This window comes from Arachis hypogaea, chromosome 17 (assembly GCF_003086295.3).
Source record: "Arachis hypogaea cultivar Tifrunner chromosome 17, arahy.Tifrunner.gnm2.J5K5, whole genome shotgun sequence".
Taxonomy (NCBI): domain Eukaryota; kingdom Viridiplantae; phylum Streptophyta; class Magnoliopsida; order Fabales; family Fabaceae; genus Arachis; species Arachis hypogaea.
The window spans coordinates 26,088,728-26,114,063 of record NC_092052.1 but is presented as its reverse complement, the minus strand read 5'-3'; the positions used below and the strand labels follow the sequence as shown (position 1 = coordinate 26,114,063).

At 36.5% G+C, this 25,336-nt stretch overlaps 1 non-coding gene across 1 annotated transcript; it reads right to left on the bottom strand.

Moving 5' to 3' along the window:
* Positions 1-818: 818 nt before the first annotated feature.
* Positions 819-926, bottom strand: LOC112767606 (small nucleolar RNA R71). Its single transcript, XR_003185048.1, has one exon. It is a non-coding gene; the product is annotated as a small nucleolar RNA R71 (small nucleolar RNA).
* Positions 927-25,336: the final 24,410 nt, after the last annotated feature.

The window sequence follows — 25,336 nt, the reverse complement described above, 5'->3', positions numbered from 1 at the left end:
TTCGAAAAATACTAACAAATTTTCAAAAACCAATTTTCAAAAATCACTAACCCCTTTTTCAAAATAATTTTCGAAAATTATCCCTCCCCCATCTCATTCTATTTATTCATTCATATCCTAACATCTCATTTCACCTCCTTCCATCCTCACAGTTGTGTTTCTTCCATTATATTACATTCTTTGTCTCCCCCTCTTCTTCCACTCACACAGGGATCCCTATACTGTGGTATAAAGGATCTCTATTATTATCATTATTTTTCTGGCCTTTCTTCCTTGTCATATGAGCAGGAGCAAGGATAAGAACATTCTTGTGGAAGCAGATCCAGAACCTGAAAGGACTCTGAAAAAAAAAATTTTTAAGAGAAGCTAAAATACAACAATCCAGAGATAACCCTTCAGAAAATTTCAAACAGGCAGAGGAGATGGCAGCCGAAAATAACAATAATGCAAGGAGGATGCTTGGTGACTTTACTGCACCTAATTCCAATTTACATGGAAGAAGCATCTCCATTCCTACCATTGGAGCAAACAACTTTGAGCTTAAACCTCAATTAGTTTCTCTAATGCAGCAGAACTGCAAGTTTCATGGACTTCCATCTGAAGATCCTTTTCAGTTCTTAACTGAATTCTTGCAGATATGTGATACTGTTAAGACTAATGGAATAGATCCTGAAGTCTACAGGCTCATGCTTTTCCCTTTTGCTGTAAGAGACAGAGCTAGATTATGGTTGGATTCTCAACCTAAAGACAGCCTGAACTCTTGGGATAAGCTGGTCACGGCTTTCTTAGCCAAGTACTTTCCTCCTCAAAAGCTGAGCAAGCTTAGAGCTGATGTTCAAACCTTCAGACAGAAAGAAGGTGAATCCCTCTATGAAGCTTGGGAAAGATACAAACAGTTGACCAAAAAGTGTCCTTCTGACATGCTTTCAGAATGGACCATCCTGGATATATTCTATGATGGTTTATCTGAGCTATCAAAGATGTCACTGGACACTTCTGCAGGTGGATCCATTCACCTAAAGAAAACGCCTGCAGAAGCTCAAGAACTCATTGACATGGTTGCTAATAACCAGTTCATGTACACTTCTGAAAGAAATCCTGTAATCAATGGGACGCCTATGAAGAAGGGAGTTCTTGAGGTTGATACTCTGAATGCCATATTGGCTCAGAACAAAATATTGACTCAGCAAGTCAATATGATTTCTCAGAGTCTGCATGGAATGCAAGCTGCATCCAACAGTACTCAAGAGGCATCTTCTGAAGAGGAAGCCTATGATCCTGAGAACCCTGCAATAGCAGAGGTAAATTATTTAGGTGAACCTTATGGAAACACCTATAACTCAACATGGAGAAATCATCCAAATTTCTCATGGAAGGATCAAAAGCCCCAACAAGGCTTTAACAATGGTGGAAGAAACAGGTTTAGCAATAGCAAACCTTTTCCATCATCAACTCAGCAACAGACAGAGAACTCTGGACAGAACGCTTCTAATTTAGCAAATCTAGTCTCTGATCTATCTAAGGCCACTGTAAGTTTCATGAATGAAACAAGGTCTTCCATTAGAAATTTGGAAGCACAAGTGGGCCAGCTGAGTAAAAGGATCACTGAAATCCCTCCTAGTACTCTCCCAAGCAATACAGAAGAGAACCCAAAAGGAGAGTGCAAGGCCATTGACATAAGTGCCATGGCCGAACCTGTGAGGAAAGGAGAGGACGTGAATCCCAAGGAGGAAGACCTCCTGGGACGTCCAGTGATCAATAAGGAGCTTCCCTCTGGGGAATCAAAGGACTCTGAGGCTCATCTAGAGACTATAGAGATCCCATTGAACCTCCTTATGCCCTTCATGAGCTCTGATGAGTATTCCTCTTCTGAAGAGAATGAGGATGTTACTGAAGAGCAAACTGCCAAGTTTCTTGGTGCAATCATGAAGCTGAATGCCAAATTGTTTGGCATTGATGATCGGGAAGTTGAACCTCCCTTGTTCATCAATGAACTAAGTGATCTGGATCAACTGACATTGCCTCAAAAGAGACAGGATCCTGGAAAGTTCATAATACCCTGTACCATAGGCACCATGATCTTTAAGGCTCTGTGTGACCTTGGTTCAGGAATAAACCTCATGCCCCTCTCTGTAATAGAGAAACTGGGAATCTATGGGGTGCAAGCTGCTAAAATCTCACTAGAGATGGCAGACAGCTCAAGAAAACAGGCTTATGGTCAAGTAGAAGATGTATTAGTAAAGGTTGAGGGCCTTTACATACCTACTGATTTCATAGTCCTGGATACTGGAAAAGAAGAGGATGAATCCATCATCCTAGGAAGACCTTTCCTGGCCACAGCAAGAGCTGTGATTGATGTTGACAGAGGTGAAATAGTCCTTCAATGGAATGAGAACTCCCTTGTATTCAAAACCCAAGGATCTCCCTCTGCAACCATGGAGAGGAAGCATGAAAAGCTTCTCTCAAAGCAGAGTCAACCAGAGCCCCCACAGTCAAACTCTAAGTTTGGTGTTGGGAGGCCACAACCAAACTCTAAGTTTGGTGTTGAACTCCCATATCCAAACTCTAAGTTTGGTGTTGGAGAGTCTCAACAAAGCTCTGCACATCTGTGAGGCTCCATGAGATCCCACTGTCAAGCTATTGACATTAAAGAAGCGCTTGTTGGGAGGCAACCCAATGTTTATCTAATTCTTATTTTTATTGTTTTTCATGTTTTCTTAGGTTCATGATCATGAGGAGTCACAAAATAAATATAAAAATTGAAAATGGAATAAAAAACAGCAGAAAAAAAATCACACCCTGGAGGAGCATCTGTCTGGCGTTCAAACGCCAGAACAGAGCATAGTTCTGGTGCTGAATGCCCAGAATGGGAGCATCCTGGCGCTGAACGCCCAGAACAAGCATGGTTCTGGCGTTCAACGCCAGAAATGGCAGCAAAGGGGCGTTGAACGCCCAAAATGGGCACCAACCTGGCGCTGAACGCCCAGAGTTGTGTGCAAGGGCATTTTACATGCCTAAATTGGTGCAGGGATGTAAATGCCTTGACACCTCAGGATCTGTGGACCCCACAGGATCATCCCATGATCTGTGGACCCCACAGGATCCCCACCTACCTCATCATCTCTCTTTCCATTCATGATCATCCCTTCTGTTTTTCATTTACCACTCACATCCATACACCCACTACCTTCAAAAATTCAACATCTCTCTCCCACCCAATCCCACCCATATGGCCGAATACACACTCTCATCCATCTCCTCCATATCTTCTTCTTATTCTTCTATTCTTTCTTCTTTTGCTCGAGGGCGAGCAACATTCTAAGTTTGGTGTGGTAAAAGCATAGCTTTTTGTTTTTTCCATAACCATTGATGGTACCTAAGGCCAGAGAAGCCTCTAGAAAGAGGAAAGGGAAGACAAAAGCTTTCATCAAGGGTCTATAGCTCAGTGGTAGAACATTTGACTGCAAATCAAGAGATCCCTGAGATACCTCAGGGGATACATTTTCTTCCACACAATTATTGGAAGCAACTAAGGGTGGAACATCAAGAGCACTCCATCATCCTTCATGAAATCAGAGAAGATCTAAAAGCAATGAAGGAGGAGCAGCCAAGGCAAGGAAGAGACATAGAAGAGCTCAAGGACATCACTAAGGTGGACTCATTCCTTGTTCTTACTTTCTCTGATTTTCGTTTTCTATGTTATGTGCTTATCTATGTTTGTGTCTTCATTACATGATCATTAGTAGTTAGTAACTTTGTCTTAAAGTTATAAATGTCCTATGAATCCATCACCTCTCTTAAATGAAAAATGTTTTAATTCAAAAGAACAAGAAGTACATGAGTTTCGAATTTATCCTTGAACTTAGCTTAATTATATTGATGTGGTGACAATGCTTCTTGATTTCTGAATGTATGCTTGAACAGTACATATGTCTTTTGAAGTTGTTGTTTAAGAATGTTAAATATGTTGGCTCTTGAAAGAATGATGACTAGGAGACATGTTATTTGATAATCTGAAAAATCATAAAAATGATTCTTGAAGCAAGAAAAAGCAGCAAAGAACAAAGCTTGCAGAAAAAAAAAAAAAGAAAAAAAAAAGAGAAAAAAAAATGGGCGAAAAAAAAATTAGAAAGAAAAAGAAAAAGCAAGCAGAAAAAGCCAATAACCCTTAAAACCAAAAGGCAAGGGCAAATAAAAAGGATTCCAAGGCTTTGAGCATCAGTGGATAGGAGGGCCTAAAGGAATAAAATCCTGGTCTAAGCGGCTAAACCAAGCTGTCCCTAACCATGTGCTTGTGGCGTGTAGGTGTCAAGTGAAAACTTGAGACTGAGCGGTTAAAGTCAAGGTCCAAAGCAAAAGAAGAGTGTGCTTAAGAACCCTGGACACCTCTAATTGGGGACTTTAGCAAAGCTGAGTCACAATCTGAAAAGGTTCACCCAATTATGTGTCTGTGGCATTTATGTATCCGGTGGTAATATTGAAAAACAAAGTGCTTAGGGCCACGGCCAAGACTCATAAAGAAGCTGTGTTCAAGAATCATCATACTGAACTAGGAGAGTCAATAACACTATTCGAAATCTGAAGTTCCTATAGATGCCAATCATTCTGAACCTCAATAGATAAAGTGAGATGCCAAAACTATTCAAGAGGCAAAAAGCTATAAGTCCCGCTCATATGATTGAAGCTATGTTTCATTGATAGTTTGGAATTTGTAGTATATTCTCTTCTTTTGATCCTATTTGATTTTCAGTTGCTTGGGGACAAGCAACAATTTAAGTTTGGTGTTGTGATGAGCGGATAATTTATACGCTTTTTGACATTGTTTTTAGTATGTTTTTAGTAGGATCTAGTTACTTTTAGGGATGTTTTCATTAGTTTTTATGTTAAATTCACATTTCTGGACTTTACTATGAGTTTGTGTGTTTTTCTGTGATTTCAGGTATTTTCTGGCTGAAATTGAGGGACTTGAGCAGAAATCAGATTCAGAGGTTGAAAAAGGACTGCTGATGCTGTTGGATTCTGACCTCCCTGCACTCAAAGTGGATTTTCTGGAGCTACAGAACTCGAAATGGCGCGCTTCCAATTGCGTTGGAAAGTAGACATCCAGGGCTTTCCAGAAATATATAATAGTCCATACTTTGGCCAAGAATTGACGACGTAAACTGGCGTTCAACGCCAGCCTTCTGCCCAAATCTGGCGTCCAGCGCCAGAAAAGGATCCAAAACCAGAGTTGAACGCCCAAACTGGCACAGAAACTGGCGTTCAACTCCACAAATGGCCTCTGCACGTGTAACACTCAAGCCCAAGCCCAAGCACGCACCAAGTGGGCCCCGGAAGTGGATTTGTACATCAATTACTTACTCATGTAAACCCTAGTAGCTAGTTTATTATAAATAGGACCTCTTACTATTGTATTAGGCATCTTTTGATCATCTTAGGATCTTAGGATCATCTTTGAACGCATTGTTCTTAGACCATAGGGCTGGCCACACGGCCATGCCTGGACCTTCACTTATGTATTTTCAACGGTAGAGTTTCTACACTCCATAGATTAAGGTGTGGAGCTCTGCTGTTCCTCAAAGATTAATGCAAGTACTACTGTTTTCTATTCAATTCATCTTATTTCTCTTCTAAGATATCCATTCGCACCCAAGAACGTGATGAAGGTGATGATTATGTGTGACGCTCATCATCCTTCCCCCTTATGAACGCGTGCCTGACAAACACTTCTGTTCTACATGAATTAAGCTAGAATGAGTATCTCTTAGATCTCCTAATCAGAATCTTCGTGGCGTAAGCTAGAATGATGGCGGCATTCAAGAGAATCCGGAAGGTCTAAACCTTGTCTGTGGTATTCTGAGTAGGATTCAATGATTGAATGACTGTGACGAGCTTCAAACTCGCGAGTGCTGGGCGTTAGTGACAGACGCAAAAGGAGGGTGAATCCTATTCCAGCATGATCGAGAACCGACAGATGAATAGCCGTGCCGTGACAGGGTGCGTGAGCATATTATTCACTGAGAGGAGGGGATGTAGCCACTGACAACAGTGATGCCCTTGCATAAAGCCAGCCATGGAAAGGAGTAAGACTGATTGGATGAAGATAGCAGGAAAGTAGAGGTTCAGAGGAACGAAAGCATCTCCATTCACTTATCTGAAATTCCTACCAATGAATTACATAAGTATTTCTATCCCTATTTTATTATATTAAATTCGAAAACACCATTATCACTTTATATCTGCCTGACTGAGATTTACAAGGTGACCATAGCTTGCTTCATACCAACAATCTCCGTGGGATTCGACCCTTACTCACGTAAGGTATTACTTGGACGACCCAGTGCACTTGCTGGTTAGTTGTATCGAAGTTGTGACAATTATGAATTAAGATCAGAGCACCAAGCTTTGGAGCCATTACCAGGATTTGTTCGAGCCTGGAGATCACAATTTCGTGCACCAGTATACGTGAAGATCTCCCCCAGTATCACCTCACGATCCAACGACCGAGACTACAAATTAATATATCAACAATAAAATTAACGAACAAATTAAATAATAACAGACAAATATATATGAACCAAAATACAAAAAATCAAAAAGATATTAAATCATCATCGTTTTTTATTATTATGATAATCCAAAATTCAACAACTAAGATCATCATCATATAATTTACAAGCTACTAGCTATATATGGTTATAATAAGTAGCATCATCAAACACAATAAATATTTCAAACCCTTAACATACTTATAGATAGATATACATAATATTGCTCATGATCTCACATTAACAACACCATATAGCACTAATATTCTCTCATCATCAACCACACAAATCAACCAATTAAACGTCTGAAGCAGTTATATATCAGCTCAACTCAGTTAAGTTCATACAGGACTATATAAGTATATATCAATAGAGCAAGACTAACACCAAAGATCATATTCAAAACAAAAATGCTTATAAATCAATTACATGCTTAGAAAATAAATGAACAAATTAAAAAACTAATTCAAGTAACTACTAAAACATTAAACAATGCCAAAATTCTTCCCAGTCTGTTCTTCATCTTCATGAAGGTCGCCGACCTACCCGTATACCTTGACGACCTGGGCGAAGCCCTGTTAGCGACGTTCATCATACAGCGATGCTTGAAACCCTCATTATCTCTAAAATAGGCCTCCAGTGCATGCTTGATGTTTGGACGGATCCACGATGTTAGGTGGTCTTTCCCCTGACGAGCGTCGCTCATCATCTGCTGAAGTTGTTTGGCCGCCCTATGGTCATAGATCTTCCTGATCATGACATTGTGTTCTGCATCCCATATGAATTTCAACTGCATAAAGTGATTCACCAAGATTAGTTAGTCAGAATAAAATACAGTTCAAATATAGTTAATTAATTCAAACCAAATTGGGTTCTTATCGTCCACTTCTGAAACCATTGCTTTCTGGTCTCAGCCGAGATCTGCGTGTAGGTCGGCCACGGGTGGTCGTACATTTACATAATGGCCTCAGAGATCTCTTGTGTGCAAGCATTGGGGTTTAGTGGAAACCTGTCAAAGAAAAAAATCTCACATTAACAAACACATAGCAACACGTAAACTTCAGATAATCAAATATAAGATTAAAAAGTTGAACTCACGATTGCATGCCATCGGGTCGAATCCTCAGCCGGATGATGGGTAGTGATGAAGGAACATCCTACTGGGGGCACTGGAGGAATCACCTACCGCGGGCTCTATCGACATTGTTGCTGCATCTGCAGGGGGCGTAGCAAAAGGAGGCACCCAGTTCGGGTTTGAGACCGTGATGAATTGCTGGTCTGCTGGACCCGCCTATGACGTCATAGGGGTCGACTGGGTAGCCGGGGTAGAGGACAATGACTGGGTAGCCCTGGGGGATTCGGTGGAAGCTCGCCTTCTACCACGACCACGTGACCCACTCGACCTACCTTTGCTTCCTATCGTCATGTCTGTACAGCAAATATATTAATAATATAACAAACACCAATAAATAATAACATAAGAAGAAACTCAAGAAATAAAAAATAATTCTAAAAGTGTTTTAGTTTAGTAAATATGGTTTAATTACTCTGTTGGTCCCTATAGTTTTGCAAAATTTTCAATTAGGTCCCTATACTTTTTTTCCTTTTAATTGAGTCCTTGCACCAATTTTTTTTAATAAGGTCCCTACACTTTTTTTTTTCTTTTATTTAGGTCCCTATACCATTTTTTTTAGTTGAGTCCCTATAAAATTAAGCCAATTACTACTAAGAGGGACTTAATTGAAAAAAAAATAATGCAGGGACCCAATTAAAAAGAAAAAAAGTATAGGGACCTAATTGAAAATTTCACGAAACTATAGGGACCAACAAAGTAATTAATAACCCAAAAAAAAAAAAGAAATTACACAGTGCTCAGTTTCAAAATAATTAAATTAGAATGAAGTGTTTTGGTTAGTTTAACAAACTAACAAGTGCCTATAGGGCAATAAAACACTAATTACAAAGCAAAAAATTTTTTTCATTAGAACCAAAATGAATATATACACAAATAATACAATTGTGTGTGTCAAAAGCTAGCACATGTATATTAGTTTATATTAGTTCTCTTGTAAATGCCATAAATATTTATCATAATATCAACTTAACAAAATCAAAAACATAAACTAAGATCAAAATAATTATTCAAATTAATAATTGTACAAAAATACAGCAACCCAACAATTAATTATAATAAATATGATAAAAGGTATGGATAACAAAATAATTATAACAAATAACCCAAAACACTTAAAATAAAAATTTTAAGGAGGAACGTATTCATGTCATAATTAATACAAATATCTATCAACCTTAAATATCATTCTAAGTCTTTCGAAAACATAATTTCAAGTTTTTTTATTTCACTGAAAAACTTATAAAAATTTTGACAGAGTCTCCCTTAAAATTTGAATTTCTCCACCCTTCAAGGGTTTGATCCAACCAAATATCCATCAACCCTTCTCAACTTATTAATTTTTTCAATCATTATTAAGGTAACATACAAACAGCTCAATCATTAGTAAAATAATCAAGCATTTTTTCCAAACAATTTCAGCAGCAAAAATCAGCAAACAGCTTAATACTTCAACATTTTCCAACAATCTCAGAGCCTAATCTAACCTATTCTAACCTATCATAACCACCTAAATCCACTAAAACAAAAAATTAAATAAACTAAACTCTACTAACTAATTAATTAAATTGAAGTAACAAACTTTGAAATAAACAGAGTTCAAACATGGTTACCTTGAATGCAGAATAAGGAAAAATGGAGAAGAGGGGTGGAAGTGCAGTAACGGCGGAAGCAGAAGTGGAAGTGGCATTGCAGCAACGTCGGCTTGGGCGTTTGCAGCAGCGGCGGTAGAGTTCACGGCAGTGACGGTGACGTTTCCGGCAGTGGCGGCAGAGGAGGTTGATGGAGAGGAGAGATGAGAAGGTTAGAGAGTGGGAGGGTGAGTGGTTAGAGAGAGAGATGAAAGTGAGAGGTTAGAGAGAGAGAATGAATTCGAAATAAAGGGGAAGAGGATTCGCGGTTCTAATTTAGGGCACGGTCACCGTCGGATTTACCGGCAAATATTTTCGATGGTAACACGGTGCGGATCACCAAAACAAAGCGTTCCATTAAACATGTTTACCGTCAAAGTCTCACTACAAAAAAAATGGCGAGTACCGTCGGATTTAGTGTCGCAGCATAGTGGCTGATTTATCGTCGGATTCAGCGATGGTTTTGTTATGGGATTTGTCATACCAAATAGTTACCGGCGGATAACCTTTCCAACAGTAAAGTTGCTAGTAAATATTTGGCGAAAACACTAGACAAATAGGCGCCAATTGTAGCGTCGGAGTTACCGTCGTTGCATTTTAGTTACCCGCACCATGTTACCGGCAAATTCATCCACTATCCGTCGGTAAATTTAACGGTAATTGTGCCCTCAATTTGAAGTGCGAACCCTCTTCTCCTTCATGTAGAATTCATTTTCTCTCTCTAATCTCTCACCTTCCTCTCTCTCTAACCTCTCACCTCTCACCTCTCAATCTCTCTTTAGCCCCTGCCGCCGCTACTCCAACCGCCTCTGTCGCCGCTTCTTCCCTGCCCTTCGAGCGCTGGAAAGATCGCCTCCACCGCCACTACTCGAAACGAACCCTTCTCTCTACTCTGTTCCGGCCGCTGCTGCCTTGCCGCCGCTGCTCGAATCGCCCACTTCTGTCTTCTCTCTTCTAATTGCTTTGCATTCCAGGTTTTCATTGAATCTATTTTTCACTCTGTTTAATTTCTTCTTAGTTAATCTTAATTTTATTTAGTTAGTTGATTTTCAGTAATTAGTTTAGTTAGATTAATTTTTGTTTTAGTTGATTTTAGGTGGTTAGGGATTTTTATTGAATCTGTTTTTCACGTTATTTAATTTCTGCTTAGTTAATATTAATTTCATTTAGTTAGTTGATTTTTAGTAATTAGTTTAGTTAGATTAATTTCTGTTTTAGTTGATTTTAGGTGGTTAGGAATTTTCATTGAATCTGTTTGTCATACTATTTAATTTCTACTTAGTTAATCTTAATTGCATTTAGTTAGTTGATTTTTAGTAATTAGTTGAGTTAGATTAATTTCTGTTTTAGTTTATTTTAAGAGGTTAGGGACTGGGTGTTTTGTTATTGTATGTTCTTACACAAATGTGAAGATACATTTTAAATTTTATGATTTCAACTACTGATGAAAGAAAAAAATAAAGAATATTGCTTCGGTAACCTTATCATGGGTTGGGTGTTCTGTTATTGTATGATCTTATGCATACAATATTAAAAAATTTGTAACATTTTTCTGGGTGTTCCTTTTTCTATTTGTATGATTTCTTTTTTACTTATTTGGTTTGCTCATTTCTTGTATTTTATTGTTTTTTTTATTTAAACAATTATTTTATTTGTATACCTGATGTACAAGAAATAAGGAATAAAAATGTGGTTCAAAATGGATTTGACTTAAAGAGGAAAATATGTGTCCCTATGATTAACACGTATCATATTATAATCTAGCTTCTAATACATATCTATATTAATCGTTACTCTGTATTTATTATCCAATTTTATGTTACTATCTTTTTCTTTCCTTCTCTGCTTACTTGTTCTTGTTTTCTTTTTCTTCTTTGCACTTTAAGCTTTTTATGTTACTAATATACTCGCTGTACAGACATGACGACAGGTAGTAAAGGTAAGTCGAGTGGGCCACCATAGCAAGGGCTCTCCCAATTATCTAACTTAAAGACAATAAATAAAAGTGCTATGTGGGAGACACCCCCACCATGGTAACATCTTTCTAACCATCTCTTTGTATATAGTTTCAATTCATTGCATTTTACTTCTTTTAGTTAGCTAGATTTAGTTTGAAATTTTTAAACTTAGATTGTATTTTTTGTATGGATCATGTGTTTGTGAGTTTTTGGATGTTTTGGGGTTGAAATCCTTTGTTGAGCTCAAGTTTGGTGCCTTAGAATTTAAAGAAATTTTTTTGGAGAAACAGGGCACTGTGCGTACGCACACACCTGTGCATACACACACTTCCCCCAAAATCTGCATTCTGAGCATATGCCCCCAACTGTGTGTACGCACACTCGTTTGCACCCCCTCTGTTGGGAGCGCTCGCACACCCTTGTGCGTTTGCATCTCCTTTGTTTTCGCCTCTTGTGCGTATGCATGGACCTGTGTGTGTACGCACAGATGTCGAATTGGGCGTTAAATTTTAACGTTTCATATGCCAAAAAATAAATAAATAAAAAAATCTTAGTGTGCGTATGCACACATGTGTGAGTATGCACAAATCAATTTTCACCTTCTACCGGGAAAACCCGCACACTCTTGTGCGTCCGCATTCCCTATGTTATCACCTATTGTGCGTATGCACAGGTGTCGAATTATGCATCAATTTGAAAGATGCCCTGTCACGCCACTCTTCTTTCTTCTTTCTTCTTTCTTCTTTCTTCTTCCTCCTTTCTTCTCTCTTCTCTTTCTTTTTCACATTTTAGTTTTTAATTTTAGCAATTATAGTAGGAGTAAATTAGTTCTTTGTTGCTTAAATAAGTTGCAAGTGTTTGCTTGATGTTGATTGGGTTGCCTCTTGCTTGAAATTTGGCCTAAATTTGATGAATATGTACACTAAGTATTAGGTCCTTGTTTAATTGCCTGAATAAATTTTGAGTTTGATTCATATGTTGTAGCTACCATATGCGTTAAACTATATCCTCATTTGGCAACTTAATCATCAATTGGGCACCTTAGATGATCGTTGAGGTTATTTAAGATTGAATTTCATCAACGCACTTATACTTTACTTTAAATTACTAGTACCTAGTGGGTTTGAATATTCATGTTTTAATTGCATCATAGGACATTATTTGTAAGTGCATTTTGAGTTAAGTGAATTAAGTTGAATTACTTGTTCATCATGATTTTCATATTAATATAATCATATAACAAGGTACTTGTTTCTTGTTAATGACTTGCATTTGTTTGAGTTCACTTGACTTGATTCTTATCAAGCTTGTCACTTTTTGTAACAAACACCTTATCCATGTGATTATTTAATTATTTTTGAAGATGAATAAGTAGTATTCTTTTCATCATGGAGTTGGTTATTGTGTGTTGTGCTAATTTTTATCAATCTTGCACTTTCACTTACACAATTTCAATATCCAATATTTTCTAAATTCAATTCACTCTTGTTGTAATTGCCTAAGCTTGCTTGTCCTTAATTGATGCTCATCCATTGATTGCATCTTAGGTCATTTAATTGAGGAACTCATGCTTACTTTTTTATTGTGTGGTTGTCATTTTAACCAGCCAATGTGTGTGTTCTAACCGTGCACATTTAGAATACACACATTGTATTTTCATCATAGCACACCACTATGCAAGCTTCCTCAATTAAATGCTTGTTTGTTTTCTATTGGCTCCAAGTATACATTGTATTTGCTTACTCCTTTGCCTTTTTGTGCCACTTGCCTTATGATTCTTAATTATACTCTATTCAATTTTCTTTTTAGGATGAGACATAAAGGTAAGGATCCGGTAGAGGATGAGGACACTGATGATGAAGATGCCGAGAATGTAGTGGACTTGGCAATTTTTCAGCAACCCGAGCCCCCCATCCACCAGCTGAAGGTGGAGTAATTTAGAGCCATTCCCCCCAGATCGTGTTGATGCACGGAGGATCGTGCAACGCTTAAGTGTAGGATAGGATTCATATTTTTGGGGGGTAAATTTTTTTTCTAAACACTTTGCACTTTATTTTTGTTTTCTTTTATTATGTTTCTTGTAGATATTTAGAGTGCTTTTGACTGTTGCATTATATTTTCTTTTAGTATATATATCTTAGCTTATTCATAGTTTTATTTCTAGCTATTGCATCTTTGCTTTTGCATGGTATATATTTTATAGATAGAAGTTGTGACTGGATGATGCGAATAGTATAGTGCCTAGTTCAATTTTGTCCTAATTGTTCATATTGGTTTTTGCATATTGCAAATTAGGAATAGAACTAGAAAAAATTTTGAAATTTGCATCCATCATAACATACATACATACATACATACATACATATAGGAAATAATTTTGGTGAAAAACAGTCAAAGATTTTCAAGAATTTTGTTTTTAGGGCGTTCTATTGAATTGATTCGGAAAACTATTTTTGAGCTTGCTTGAATGAATTTTTGTGAAACATAGAAGAGAGATAGAACAAAATATCTTGTGAGTTGTTGAACCTATATTGAGTGGTTATGCATTCTAACCACAATTTTTGTTCATTGTGTGATATGCTCCTTCTACGATTGTGATCTTGATTTTGCTTAATTCTTTATTTCCGATGTTTGATGTTTGAATGCATTTAGCATGATTGATGCCATTTTTGAATTAAACTCACAAATCGATATAGCCATACCCTTTTCATCTACCATTGTTAACCCCTTTGAGGTTTATTTACCCCGTTATTTTTTACATTACCACATCACAACCTTAAGTGAAAAACCATGAATTACCTTGATTTGCATCCTTGATTAGCTTAAGTTGAGTAGTGTATTGCATTTAAGTGTGGGGAGAATTTTAGAGGAACTTTGGTAGAAAGGATAAAAGTATTTTGGGTATGCATTGAAAGAAAAATTTTGGAAATGGGTACATTTATGTATAAATTCTAAGGGCATATGCATTTGATTTCTTGAAAGAAAAAAAAATGGACAATAGTTTTCCCAAAGAAAAAAAAAAGAAAGAAAAAGTATAAGTAATGAATGCATATGAGAATTGAATGAAAATCAATGCATGAATGTGTCAGAAAGAAAATGATGGAAGGTTAGGTTGCATTGTTGTTATTAGGGTAATATAGGTTAAGTTGGAGACTAAAACTAATCAAGGATTCAATCTTTTAGTCCACTTAGCCATATCTATCCCACCTTTACCCTAACCATATTACAATCCTAAGAAGTCCTCATGATACTTGCATACATGCATCAATTTATTGTTGATTGTTAGATGAAAAGTAAAATCTTGAAAGCATGATTAGAGGAGATTTGAGTGGTTAAACCCTAAACACTGAGTGTTGAGAGTGTATACACATCTAGTGATGATTTAATTACTCAATTCTACATTTCCACAACTCTTATTATGTATTCTTGCAAGTTGCTTCATTTTGAGACTTGAATCAATTCTTTAGATTTTGTTTGCATTGAAATATTTCTTTGCTTTTAGCCCTATATGTTCATATACTTGCTTGGAAATTGGTTTTTGTTTGTTTTCACCAAATCGATAGTAAACTATAGTATAGATAGATATAGATAGTATTAGTATACTTGCATGCATATAGATAGTTGCATTTAATAAGTTGTTACCTTTTAATCATTCTCTTTGTTTGTGTTTAGCATGAGAACATGCTATTGTTTAAGTGTGGGAGAATTGATGAGTCCATATTTGACGATAATTTTTTGCTTGAATTGGACGGATTTCACACATAAACTCACACTTAATCACTAAAATAGCATACTTTTGTGATTTCTCTCTAATTTGAACCTAAATGTGAAAACAAGCATTTTTGTGCTTAAATTGATCATTTCAATTTCACTTTTATGCCATTTGATGCCATGACAGGTTTTGTTAAGTGATTTCAGCTCAATTAGACAAGAATAGTTTGGTAGAAGTGGAAGGAAGCATGCAAAAAGGGAGAACACATGAAGAAAATAATGGAGAAGCACACAATCAAGTGTGCATACGCACAAGTTTCAGCGCGTGACTTCATTAATGAAGCACGTGACTCGCAAATTTGGGGCTCTCGTGGCCCAATTTTTGGAGTTGTTGAAACCTTTTGGAGTTCTATATCAAAGGGAAATGACCACATATCAAAGGGAGCTCACTTTTAGATTAGAAAAACACATAGTAGGAGTAGGAGTAATGTAGTATAGAAATTCTCTCTTAGGGTTTATTTAATTTCCATTGTAACATTTTATAGTTAAGTTTTGATTTTGGATTTTACTCATCTTTATTGTAAATACTTCTTAATTTTTCTCTTTAATTACATTACTTTTGCTACATTTTTCTCTTGTTCAAGTTACTTTGTTGATATATGCAATTTTGGTTTCTTGAAGTTTTGGTTGATGAATTTTGTCTTTTATGATTTCTATTTGCTTCATTGCATGTTTATTATTGATTTTGTGAATAGTTTGGTTATAGTTTTCATTTTCCTTTGCAATTTCCTATGTTTTGGTTTTATGCCCACCAAGTGTTTGTGAAAATACCACTTGGTAATTTTGAGTAGATTTTCACACCTTGGCTTGAAAAATGAGTTCCTAGGATACTAAAGCCATAATGTCCGACATTTAGTGGTAATTCTTGAGTAGTTAGTTGACTCTTGTTTCCATTGACACTAGCTTTTTACTAAGTAATTAGTAAGTTAGCTAGGACTTATGGATTAAGGTCAATTATGCTTGTTCACTTACTCCTCGATGCTAGGGGTTGACGAAGCGATATTGACTCATCATAGTTGCCATAGTTGTGGTTATAACGATGATATGATTTCTTAATTCTCATTCTTAAGTCAAGGCTCTTTTATGCATTTATATCATTTTCACTAGTTTTGATCTTGTTTCCCTTTTACTTGCATTAATTTCAATTTTGATTTTTTCTTAGTACTTTTATTTCTTAGTTCTTTTACATTTTCCATTTCATACTTGAAAACCCATGATTTCACAACCAAGAATGTGCACCTAATTTGCATTGTCCGAGGGAAGACGACCCGGGATTTAAAACTCCCAGTTTTTATTGGTTTGTGTTGTGACAAACGAAATTAAACTTTGATGTGTTGATTTTTCGGTTGGCACTATACATGCAACGCCAATTCTATTTTCAGAAAAATTCCTAACCCAATATCGGCCATACATCAGGGTCCGTGGTCGTGGTAGAGGGCGGGCTTCTATTGAATCTCCCAGGGCTACCCAGTCATCACCCCCTACCCCGGCTGCTCCGTTGACCCCTATGACGTCACAGGCGGGTCCATCAGACCAGCAATTCATCATGATCCCAAAACTAAACTGGGTGCCTCCTACTGTTATGCCCCTGCAGATGCAATGACGACAGAGCTTGCAAGGGGTGATTCTTTCAATGTCCCCGAGCAGAATGCCCCTCCACTACCGTCTGTCATCCGTCTGAGGATTTGGCCCAATAGCATGCAGTCGTGAGTTCAATTTTTTAATATTAAGTTTGTTTAGCTTAAGTTTGTTTATGTCAAGTTTGTTTATCTTATGTGTTTGTTAATTTGAGGTTTTTTCTCTAACAGGTTTACACCAAACTCCAATGCATGCACACAAGAGATTACCGAGGTCATTAAGTCCATGTACGACCTCCCGTGGTTGACCTACACATAGAGGTCATTAATTGTATAAGAACTATATTTCATTTTGACTAACTAATCTTGGTGAATTACTTTGTGCAGTTGAAATTCATATGGGATGCAGAACACAATGTCATGATCAGGAAGACCTATGACCACCACGCCGCCAAATGGTTTTAGCAGATGATGAACAACGTTCATCAGGAGAAGACCACCTGATGAGGTGGATCTGTCCAAATATCAAGCGTGACTTAAAGGCTTATTTTAGAGATAACGATGGGTTCAAGCATCGCCATCTGACGAACGTTGCTAACAGGGTTTTGCCTAGGTCATCCAAGTATACAGGTGGGTCGACGACCTTCATGAAGACGAAGACCAGACTGGGAAGAATTTTGGCATTGCTTAATGTTTTAGTAGTTACTTTAATTAGTTTTTTACTTTCCTTTCTTATTATTAATTTAACTAATTAGTTAGTAGAGTAAATGTTAGTTTAATTTTCTGTTTTAGTGGATTTAAGTGGTTAAGATAGGTTAGAATAGGTTAGATTAGGCTCTGAGATTGCTGGAAAAGGTTGGATGGAACCCTTCAAGGGTGGCTAAATTCGAATTTTATGGGAAACTCTGCCAAAATTTTCATAACATTTTCAATGAATTCAAAAAATTAAAATTATGTTTTCAAAATTACAATTAAGATTTTGGTTTATGCTTATATTTGACTGTCATTATTTAATTTGTTCGTTCATTTTATTGCTTGGTTGATATATTAATTTGTAGTCTAAGTCGCTGAAGCGTGAGGCGACACTGGTAGAGACCTTCAAGTATACCTATACTTTGAATGCAAACAAGGAGAGATTTGCTAACGAACGGTCTGCGGCCCATTATGTGAGTTTAAATTAATCCTAAGTTTCAACTTTATTTGCTTTAAATTCAATTATTTAACTATTATCCTAATCACAACTAACTTGTGTGACGCAGGAGGAGTACACACAGAGGTTGGAGGTCTCGACCCAGTAATCTCAGCTGCCTAGTGGGGCTGACGAAGCCGACTCCTAGAAGAATTGCAGCTTCGGGTTAGGGTCGTTCTTCGCCAATGGCCTCCGCTCCTTTGTGTTGGCGGCTTCCTCTGCATCTGCTTCTACCACCAGCCTCGCTGATCCCCAGGAAGTTGTTGACCTAAGGGAGAAGTGCAGAAGCTAACACAGGAGCTTCACCATCAAGTGCAGCAGTCTGATAAGAAGTATCGAAAGATTCTTGCACGCGTTGCCATCAGCTCCGACCTGACGGAGAAGCTGGAGCAGTTCAATTGGTTGCGACAGCAGATGGAGGAGTACAGCCAACAGATACGTGCTGGAGGCAGCGGCGCTGCTGTCGGTTCCAGCAACGACGCTGTTGGTGGGGCACCGATGGCAGCACCTCGTGCCGCCTCAGCAGGAGGACCACGACGCCTCCACCGCCGATGACGACGAAAACTACCAGAATTTGTAGGAGTCAGGGCTTTACACATTTTTGTTTATCTTTACTTCATTGTATTCTACATTTATGACCTTTTATTTCATTCAAACCATTTATTTTTTAATAAAATTATTTCTTGATTTCTGGCGATGTTAAATTTCTGCTAACAATTGTGTTAACAACAGTCTCCTAATTGTGGCTTAACTGTGCCAAAAAAATATAGGTTTTATAAATTTAACATTTCCATCGGATATACATGGTGCCTAACACATGAAACGATGCCAAAGTTATCGTCGGATAAATCCGATGGTAACCATCAACACAATCTCGCCAAATCCATTGAATAGACTAACGAAATATCCACCGGCAATTAGCATCGGACAAAATAAATCCGACAATAAGTAGTTTCTGGCGACGTTTATATTGGCAACTCAAGGACGATGGTAAATCCGATGGTAATCTATTTAGTGGCAAATTTATTTTATAGATCTGGTGGTAAATCCGATGATATTCAATATTTTTCTTGTAGTCTCTTCCGACGATAACTCCGACACTAAATTTGGTGCATATTTGTTGTGGTTTCTCGCCAAAAGTTACCGTCGGCTTTACCGTCAGAAGCGACTATCCGCCGGTAATTATTTGGCATGATGAATTCCACATCAAACCCATCACTAAATCCGACGGTAAAGTTGACGCTAATGTGCGATGCTAAATTCAACAGTACTTAGTGCATTTCTAGTAGTGCTTAAGAGAAGTTTTTATAACAGTTCTTCCAAAACATCAAACTCTTCCTGGATTCTCTTTTCCAAACACTTTTTAAAATGTATTAGTAGGAGTTTCTCCGGCTTCTTGGAGATCATCAAGTTTATCCTATACACACAATTATATTACATGCCTATTTTTAGTGATAAAAATTTAAAGAATGAATCTAATAACCTATTGACAACTAATAGGGGCAGCAATCCAATACCATTAAAATAACATATATATATGCAAGTCTTTAAACACCCCTAGCTATAAGCATAAAACAGCAACTAAAATATTATAGCTGTAAGCACAAAATAGCAACCAAATTAGTTACAAGGAAAAAATAATATTGCTTGTATTTCTAAGATAATTAAAGTTACAACCATAAGCACAAAATAACAACCAAGAGAAGAAATTATAAAGTTACAATGACAGTTTGTGTTTTTACATCAAGTATTTTTTCTTTTAGTCCATTCCAAGTTGCAACAAACATTTCAGTTTGATTTGGTTACTCTTTGTTCTCTTTTTTCTCACGCTACAAAACAAGATGGTGATTATAAAGTTATAACATAATAAAATTAGGTAAAAATCATGAGTAGAGAATTTTAACATAAATGTAATATTACTAAATCAACACGCACTCTTGCAAAATTGTTTGGCTCCATCTTATGCCTTTATTGTTGCTTCTTGTGATTTTCAGAATTTACAACACACATGGTCTATGTTTAACATAAACAATGATGAAATAAAATATAAAAATTGAAAGACAATTATACCTACTCATATCAAATAATAATAATTGAAATCCTTTAACTCACTTTGACCGTTGGAATACTCCAATATGCAATTAGTTTTTAAAATTGGACTTCTGAAATTTTCAAAGAAAGATTCACCAACATATCCTTATATTTTCAGAATATGGTTCAAAGTGTTTCTTTTTTATTCTTGTCTTGTAATGCTTCCATGCTCCTTGAACACCAATCATCACCCATAACTTTAAGGATTTTGGAAGAATAAACTTTGACTACAAACACAATAATTTCATCATATCATATAAATAAAAATATTATAAACATATGGCATAAACAAAAAGATAAATTGAGCTTTCATTAATATAGTTTCATATGCATTTTTTGATGCCGACTACGCTTTTTCTATGATGAATCCATCTCCTATAACCATTAACAAAACCAAAGGTAATAAAATGGATATAAATTATTTGCCTTTGGTGTCACAAGAAATTATAACACTTTGCACAATGGCATAAGATTTTCTCTCCTTGCAAATTTTCGAAAGAATAAGCAAAGTCTAAGAAGTCATTGACACCATTATTAAACTCAGCTTTATCTCTCGGTAAACTCATTAAATCTTTTTCAAAATCTTGAAAAAACCTAATTATTCATATATTGTTACTACTATTTAACTAAGCATGTAAATAATAATGTTCATGCATATTAAGTATATAAATTCTTCAAATGACACACAACAATATTATTATTAAAATTAAGAAAGAACTATATTAGTTATCTAAAAGTAGACTAAATATCAAAAATCTTTCAATATGAAAAAAATTGCACAAAGGTACATATTATAATATACGTATGAAAACATACAAGTATAAGCAAGATAAAAAAATTTTATGGGATCATGGCTCAACAAATTACAATCCTTAAGTCCTAGAATGTTGACCAATATTCCTCAAACTCCTCTGAAGCAATCATTCTCTATAAAAGAATAAAGAATAATATTTACATTATTCTCTATGAACTATTTAACTCAATCAAAGTGGCCAACAGAACAAAAAAATAATAATTGATTCTATATGAACTAGTTAACTCAGTGAATTATGAACATTAATCATTCTGTAATTTATATTAAAAATGAAGAAATCAAAGAAAAAAAACTAAAATCAATATGGAGAACCAGAGAATGTTGAATCAATAACAACCAACGTCGAAAATCGCACCTCAGTGGAAAAGCTGTGGAAAACCTGAAATTCAACAAAAAAAAAATCAGTTAAGCCAGTTCAAACAAATTAAAATTTCAGACTCAAGAATCATAATAACATAGTTAATTACCTATGAACTAAGACAAATGCTAATATAAGAGAATCCTAGTTTTAATCTAAATTAACCTAATTAGTAAAAATTAGTTTGACTAAATAAAATTACTAAGTAAAAATTAAAATCAAACTAAACTGTAATGAATTAAATCAGAAAACAGCAAAACGAATTTTTTCAAAAACCTGAAAACTGAAGAACAGAGAAATAATAAGGCAGGGGTGAAGAGGTTTGCAGCTATGCTGTAGTGTTCCCAAAGCAATAGAGCGGTGGAGGGGTGGTCGTCATGTTGCGTCAGAGCTCGCAAGTGGAACAGATGTTGCTACGGTTTTGCATCTCTGGTTCGCAAAGAGGAGGAGGTGAGAAAAGAGAAGAAGAGAAAGGGGTTTCTCGCCAGTGGTAGTTTGGCGCAGAACGAGGAGCGCACCGCGCCGTTGCCATGGAGAAGCGTGCATGGAGAATAGCACTACGCCATCGTCGTGGAGGAGAGCATCGCATGTCGAGCCGCTATCGCCGTTAGGTTCATCGATTGGAGCTGGTAATGGAAAAAGGGTGCGTGCGTGGGTTACTAGGTTATGTTAGGACTTAGGGTATACTGGTTGTTGAAATAAACTGATGATTGATAAACTCCGATTTTGTGGTTTATCTTGTGCTTAATTTGGGAGATTTTATCAAATTTTCTCACATTTATTCAATGAAATAGCATAGTTTTGTAATTCTCCTTAGATTTGTACTTAAGTGTGAAAACATATTTTTTAGGCCTTAAAATAGCTAAATTTAACTCACTTTAGTTCCATTCGATGCCTTGATATGTTTGTTGAGTGATTTCAGGTTCATAAGGCAAGTATTGGATGGAAGAAGTGAGGAGAAAAGCATACAAAGTGGGAGAACTCGTGAAGAAATGAAGGAACCGCAAAGCTGTCAAGCCTGACCTCTTCGCACTCAATCGACCATAACTTGAGCTACAGAGGTCCAAATGAGGCGGTTCTAGTTGCTTTGAAAAGCTAACATCTGGGGCTTCGAAATGATATAAAATTTGCCATAGTTGCCTGACGTCTAGGGATGTGCACGCGTACATGACGTGCACACGCCAATGGATTAGCGTGGGTCCATTTTGGGCCCAATCCAACTCATTTCGGATGCTATTGAACCCAAAAATTGGAGGGGGAATAAACCAAGTAGTCATAGTTTAGTTTTCATCATGTTTTAGGGTAGAATTCTAAAGAGAGAGGCTCTCTCCTCTCTCTAGATTTAGGATAGAAATTAGGGTAAAGTTAGGTTAATCACTCTCAAATTTCTCTTTCAATTCTTGTTTTGATTTTAATTCTCATTATATTTTAGTGTTTCTATTGTCTCAATCTTCTTAGTTTCTCTTGTTAATCTCTTGTTTTGCTCTCTTTTATGTTATGAACAATTGTTGGATCTTAATTTCTTCTAATGCAAATTTTATGTTTCTATGTCCTTTTTATGTTCATCTTAATTGCTATTTGATAATTTCTTGCTTGTGGTAGTTATGGGTTTCCTTTAATTCTTACATTTTATGATGTTTACTTTTATTGCACTCTAGGTGTTTGATAAAATGTTTACACTAGTTTTTGAGTAGTTTCTTTTGCTCTTGGCCTAGGCTAAGGGAATTGAGTGACCTTGAGTCATTGGGTCTCAATGATTTGGTGATTTGAGAATTCTTGGTGATCAATTTGATATCCATTGACACTAACCCACTACTAATCTAATTAGTAGATAGGTTGGGACTTATGGGTTGATGTGATCAAGCCTATTTAACGTACCTCAAGCTTATGAGTAGATATTACGTACTTAAGGCTTTTGGAGGTAGACTTAATAGGTTGGCCTCTCATAATTATCAATAATTGGTTTGTAGACAAGGATGGTAATCTCATATTACCTATGTCTAGGCAAGAGTATTTTTCCTTTCTTTTATTTAGTTAATTGTTCATTTACTTCTCTTGCCATTTATTTTCTTGCCAAAATATCAAATCAAACCCCTTGCATCTTCATAGCCAATAATTAAACACTTCATTGCAATTCCTTGTGAGACAACCCGGAGTTTAAATACTTCAGTTATTTTTCATTGGGTTTTGTACATATGACAAAACTATATTTTAATTTGATGTGAGAGTTGTTTGTTGGTTTGGAGCTATGCTTACAACGAAATGATTCCTTTCTTTAAGAAGAAAATCTAGACCGACAACAATTTTCGTGTCAAATTAATGGCGTCGTTGCTGGGGAGTTGCAATGGTGTTATGTTATTGGCTATTGTATATATGTTAATATGCTTCTTTGCTAGTTTTTGCTTGTTTTAGGAGTTAGTTTTTATTAGTTCTTACTAGTTTTGTTTTTATTTTTCCTTGCTATTATGAATTCTCACCACTTTGGCTATGAGTTTGGTTCAAATTATGTTGTAGAAAATGGGAGCTACAAGGAGGATGTGCATCAAGGATGGAGCAATCAAAGATGGGAGGAGTCTCAAGGGATTGATCAACCTTATTGGCAACAACCCCCTCCGGTTTCTTATGGGTATAATTCTAATCCTAATGCATATCAATCTAATAGATGTGGTGACCCTTATTGTGATTGTCAGCAACTACCACCACATGCCTATGAACCACCCCCTCAACATGATTTTGAACCACCTTACTCACAAGCCCCCTACCACCAAACACCTCATTATGACCCTAATTCTTATCCACCATACTAACCACCATATGAACCATATGAACCATACATGGAACCACCACCATTCCAACACAATTACTCTCAAGAACCACCTCAATATACACCACCTCCATACCCTTACCAAGATGAACCAACTTCCAATTATGAAACTTTCCTCCCAAATAATGAACCTTCTTTTTCCACACCACCTCCAATGGATGATTCTCTCCTAGAATGTGTTAGCTCTTACATTCGAAAGCAAGAAGAGATCCAAAAGGAGTTCAAGTAGCTAGAAACCAAAATAGCTACCATAGCGGAAGCCGTTAGCAACATGGTCTCCTCCCGACTAAGTCTAAGCAACCAAGGTACTCCCATTGACGAATGTGGAGAGGAAATTAAGGATCATAGTGAGGGAGTGAGTTTAGAGCTTCAAGATGAAGAAGAGGAGTTGAAGCAAGGAGTGCAACAAGAGGAGGAAGTTAAGACAATTAAAAAGGAAGAAGTGGTTGAAGATCTAGGAGATGTTGGAAGTCCATGGGAATGTAGAATTAGAGAGCCCTCTTCTAAGATGCTTGATGTTGATGTTGAGGAGGGTATACAACCTCCAAGGCATATCATAGTGAAAAACTTTGAAGAGGTTGATCAAGAGATGGATTCAATCATTGATAAATTCTTATGTACAATTGAATCCTCTACCATTGGGCTTGACATAGAGAGTGAAGAAGGAAATACCTCACCTCCCATACCCTTGGTGAGTGAAGAACTGAAGATTGATGGTTTAGAAGTTATAGTAAACTCTCGTTGCAAGTATAGTTACTAAACCAAGCAATCAACCTTTCTTACAAATGTTTTGGTTGTCACAAGTAACAAATCCCTTAAAATTGATAACCGAGTATTTAAACCTCGGGTCGTCTTCTCAAGAAATTGCAGGGAGGTGTTCTTATTATTGGTTATGAGTTGTAAATTGGGGTTTTGGATTAAGGTAAAAAGTTAGTTGAATGACAAGTAAAATAAATAAATAACTGTAAAATAAACTTTTGGCAAGGTATGAGAAAGTGAAATTCCTATCCTAGTTATCCTTATCAGGTGTGAAGAGAATTGGGTTTTAATCCCACTTTGTTAACCTCTAACTATGAAGGTAAATCAAGTGGACTGATTAGCTTGATTCTCAAGTCCTACTCAACTCCTGTGGAGAGACTAGCTTTAGATCAATCCTAGTTCAATCAGAATCTGCCAATTTCAATCACTTGCTGAGTTTGATAACTCAAGTGTTACCAATCACTTGACCCAAGCCAAAAGGAAGAAAATATCTAAATTAAATTAAAAGTATTTATAAATGAAGCAAAGCAAAATTAAATCTGAAAATACCTCGAATTGCATTCACAAAAGAACTTAAATCTGACATGGACATTCATAAATTAAAATTGAGAAAAGAAATAAAAGAAACATTGAACCTCGGATTGAGAGTCACTCCTAAAACTAAGAGAAGTCCTAAATCCTAAT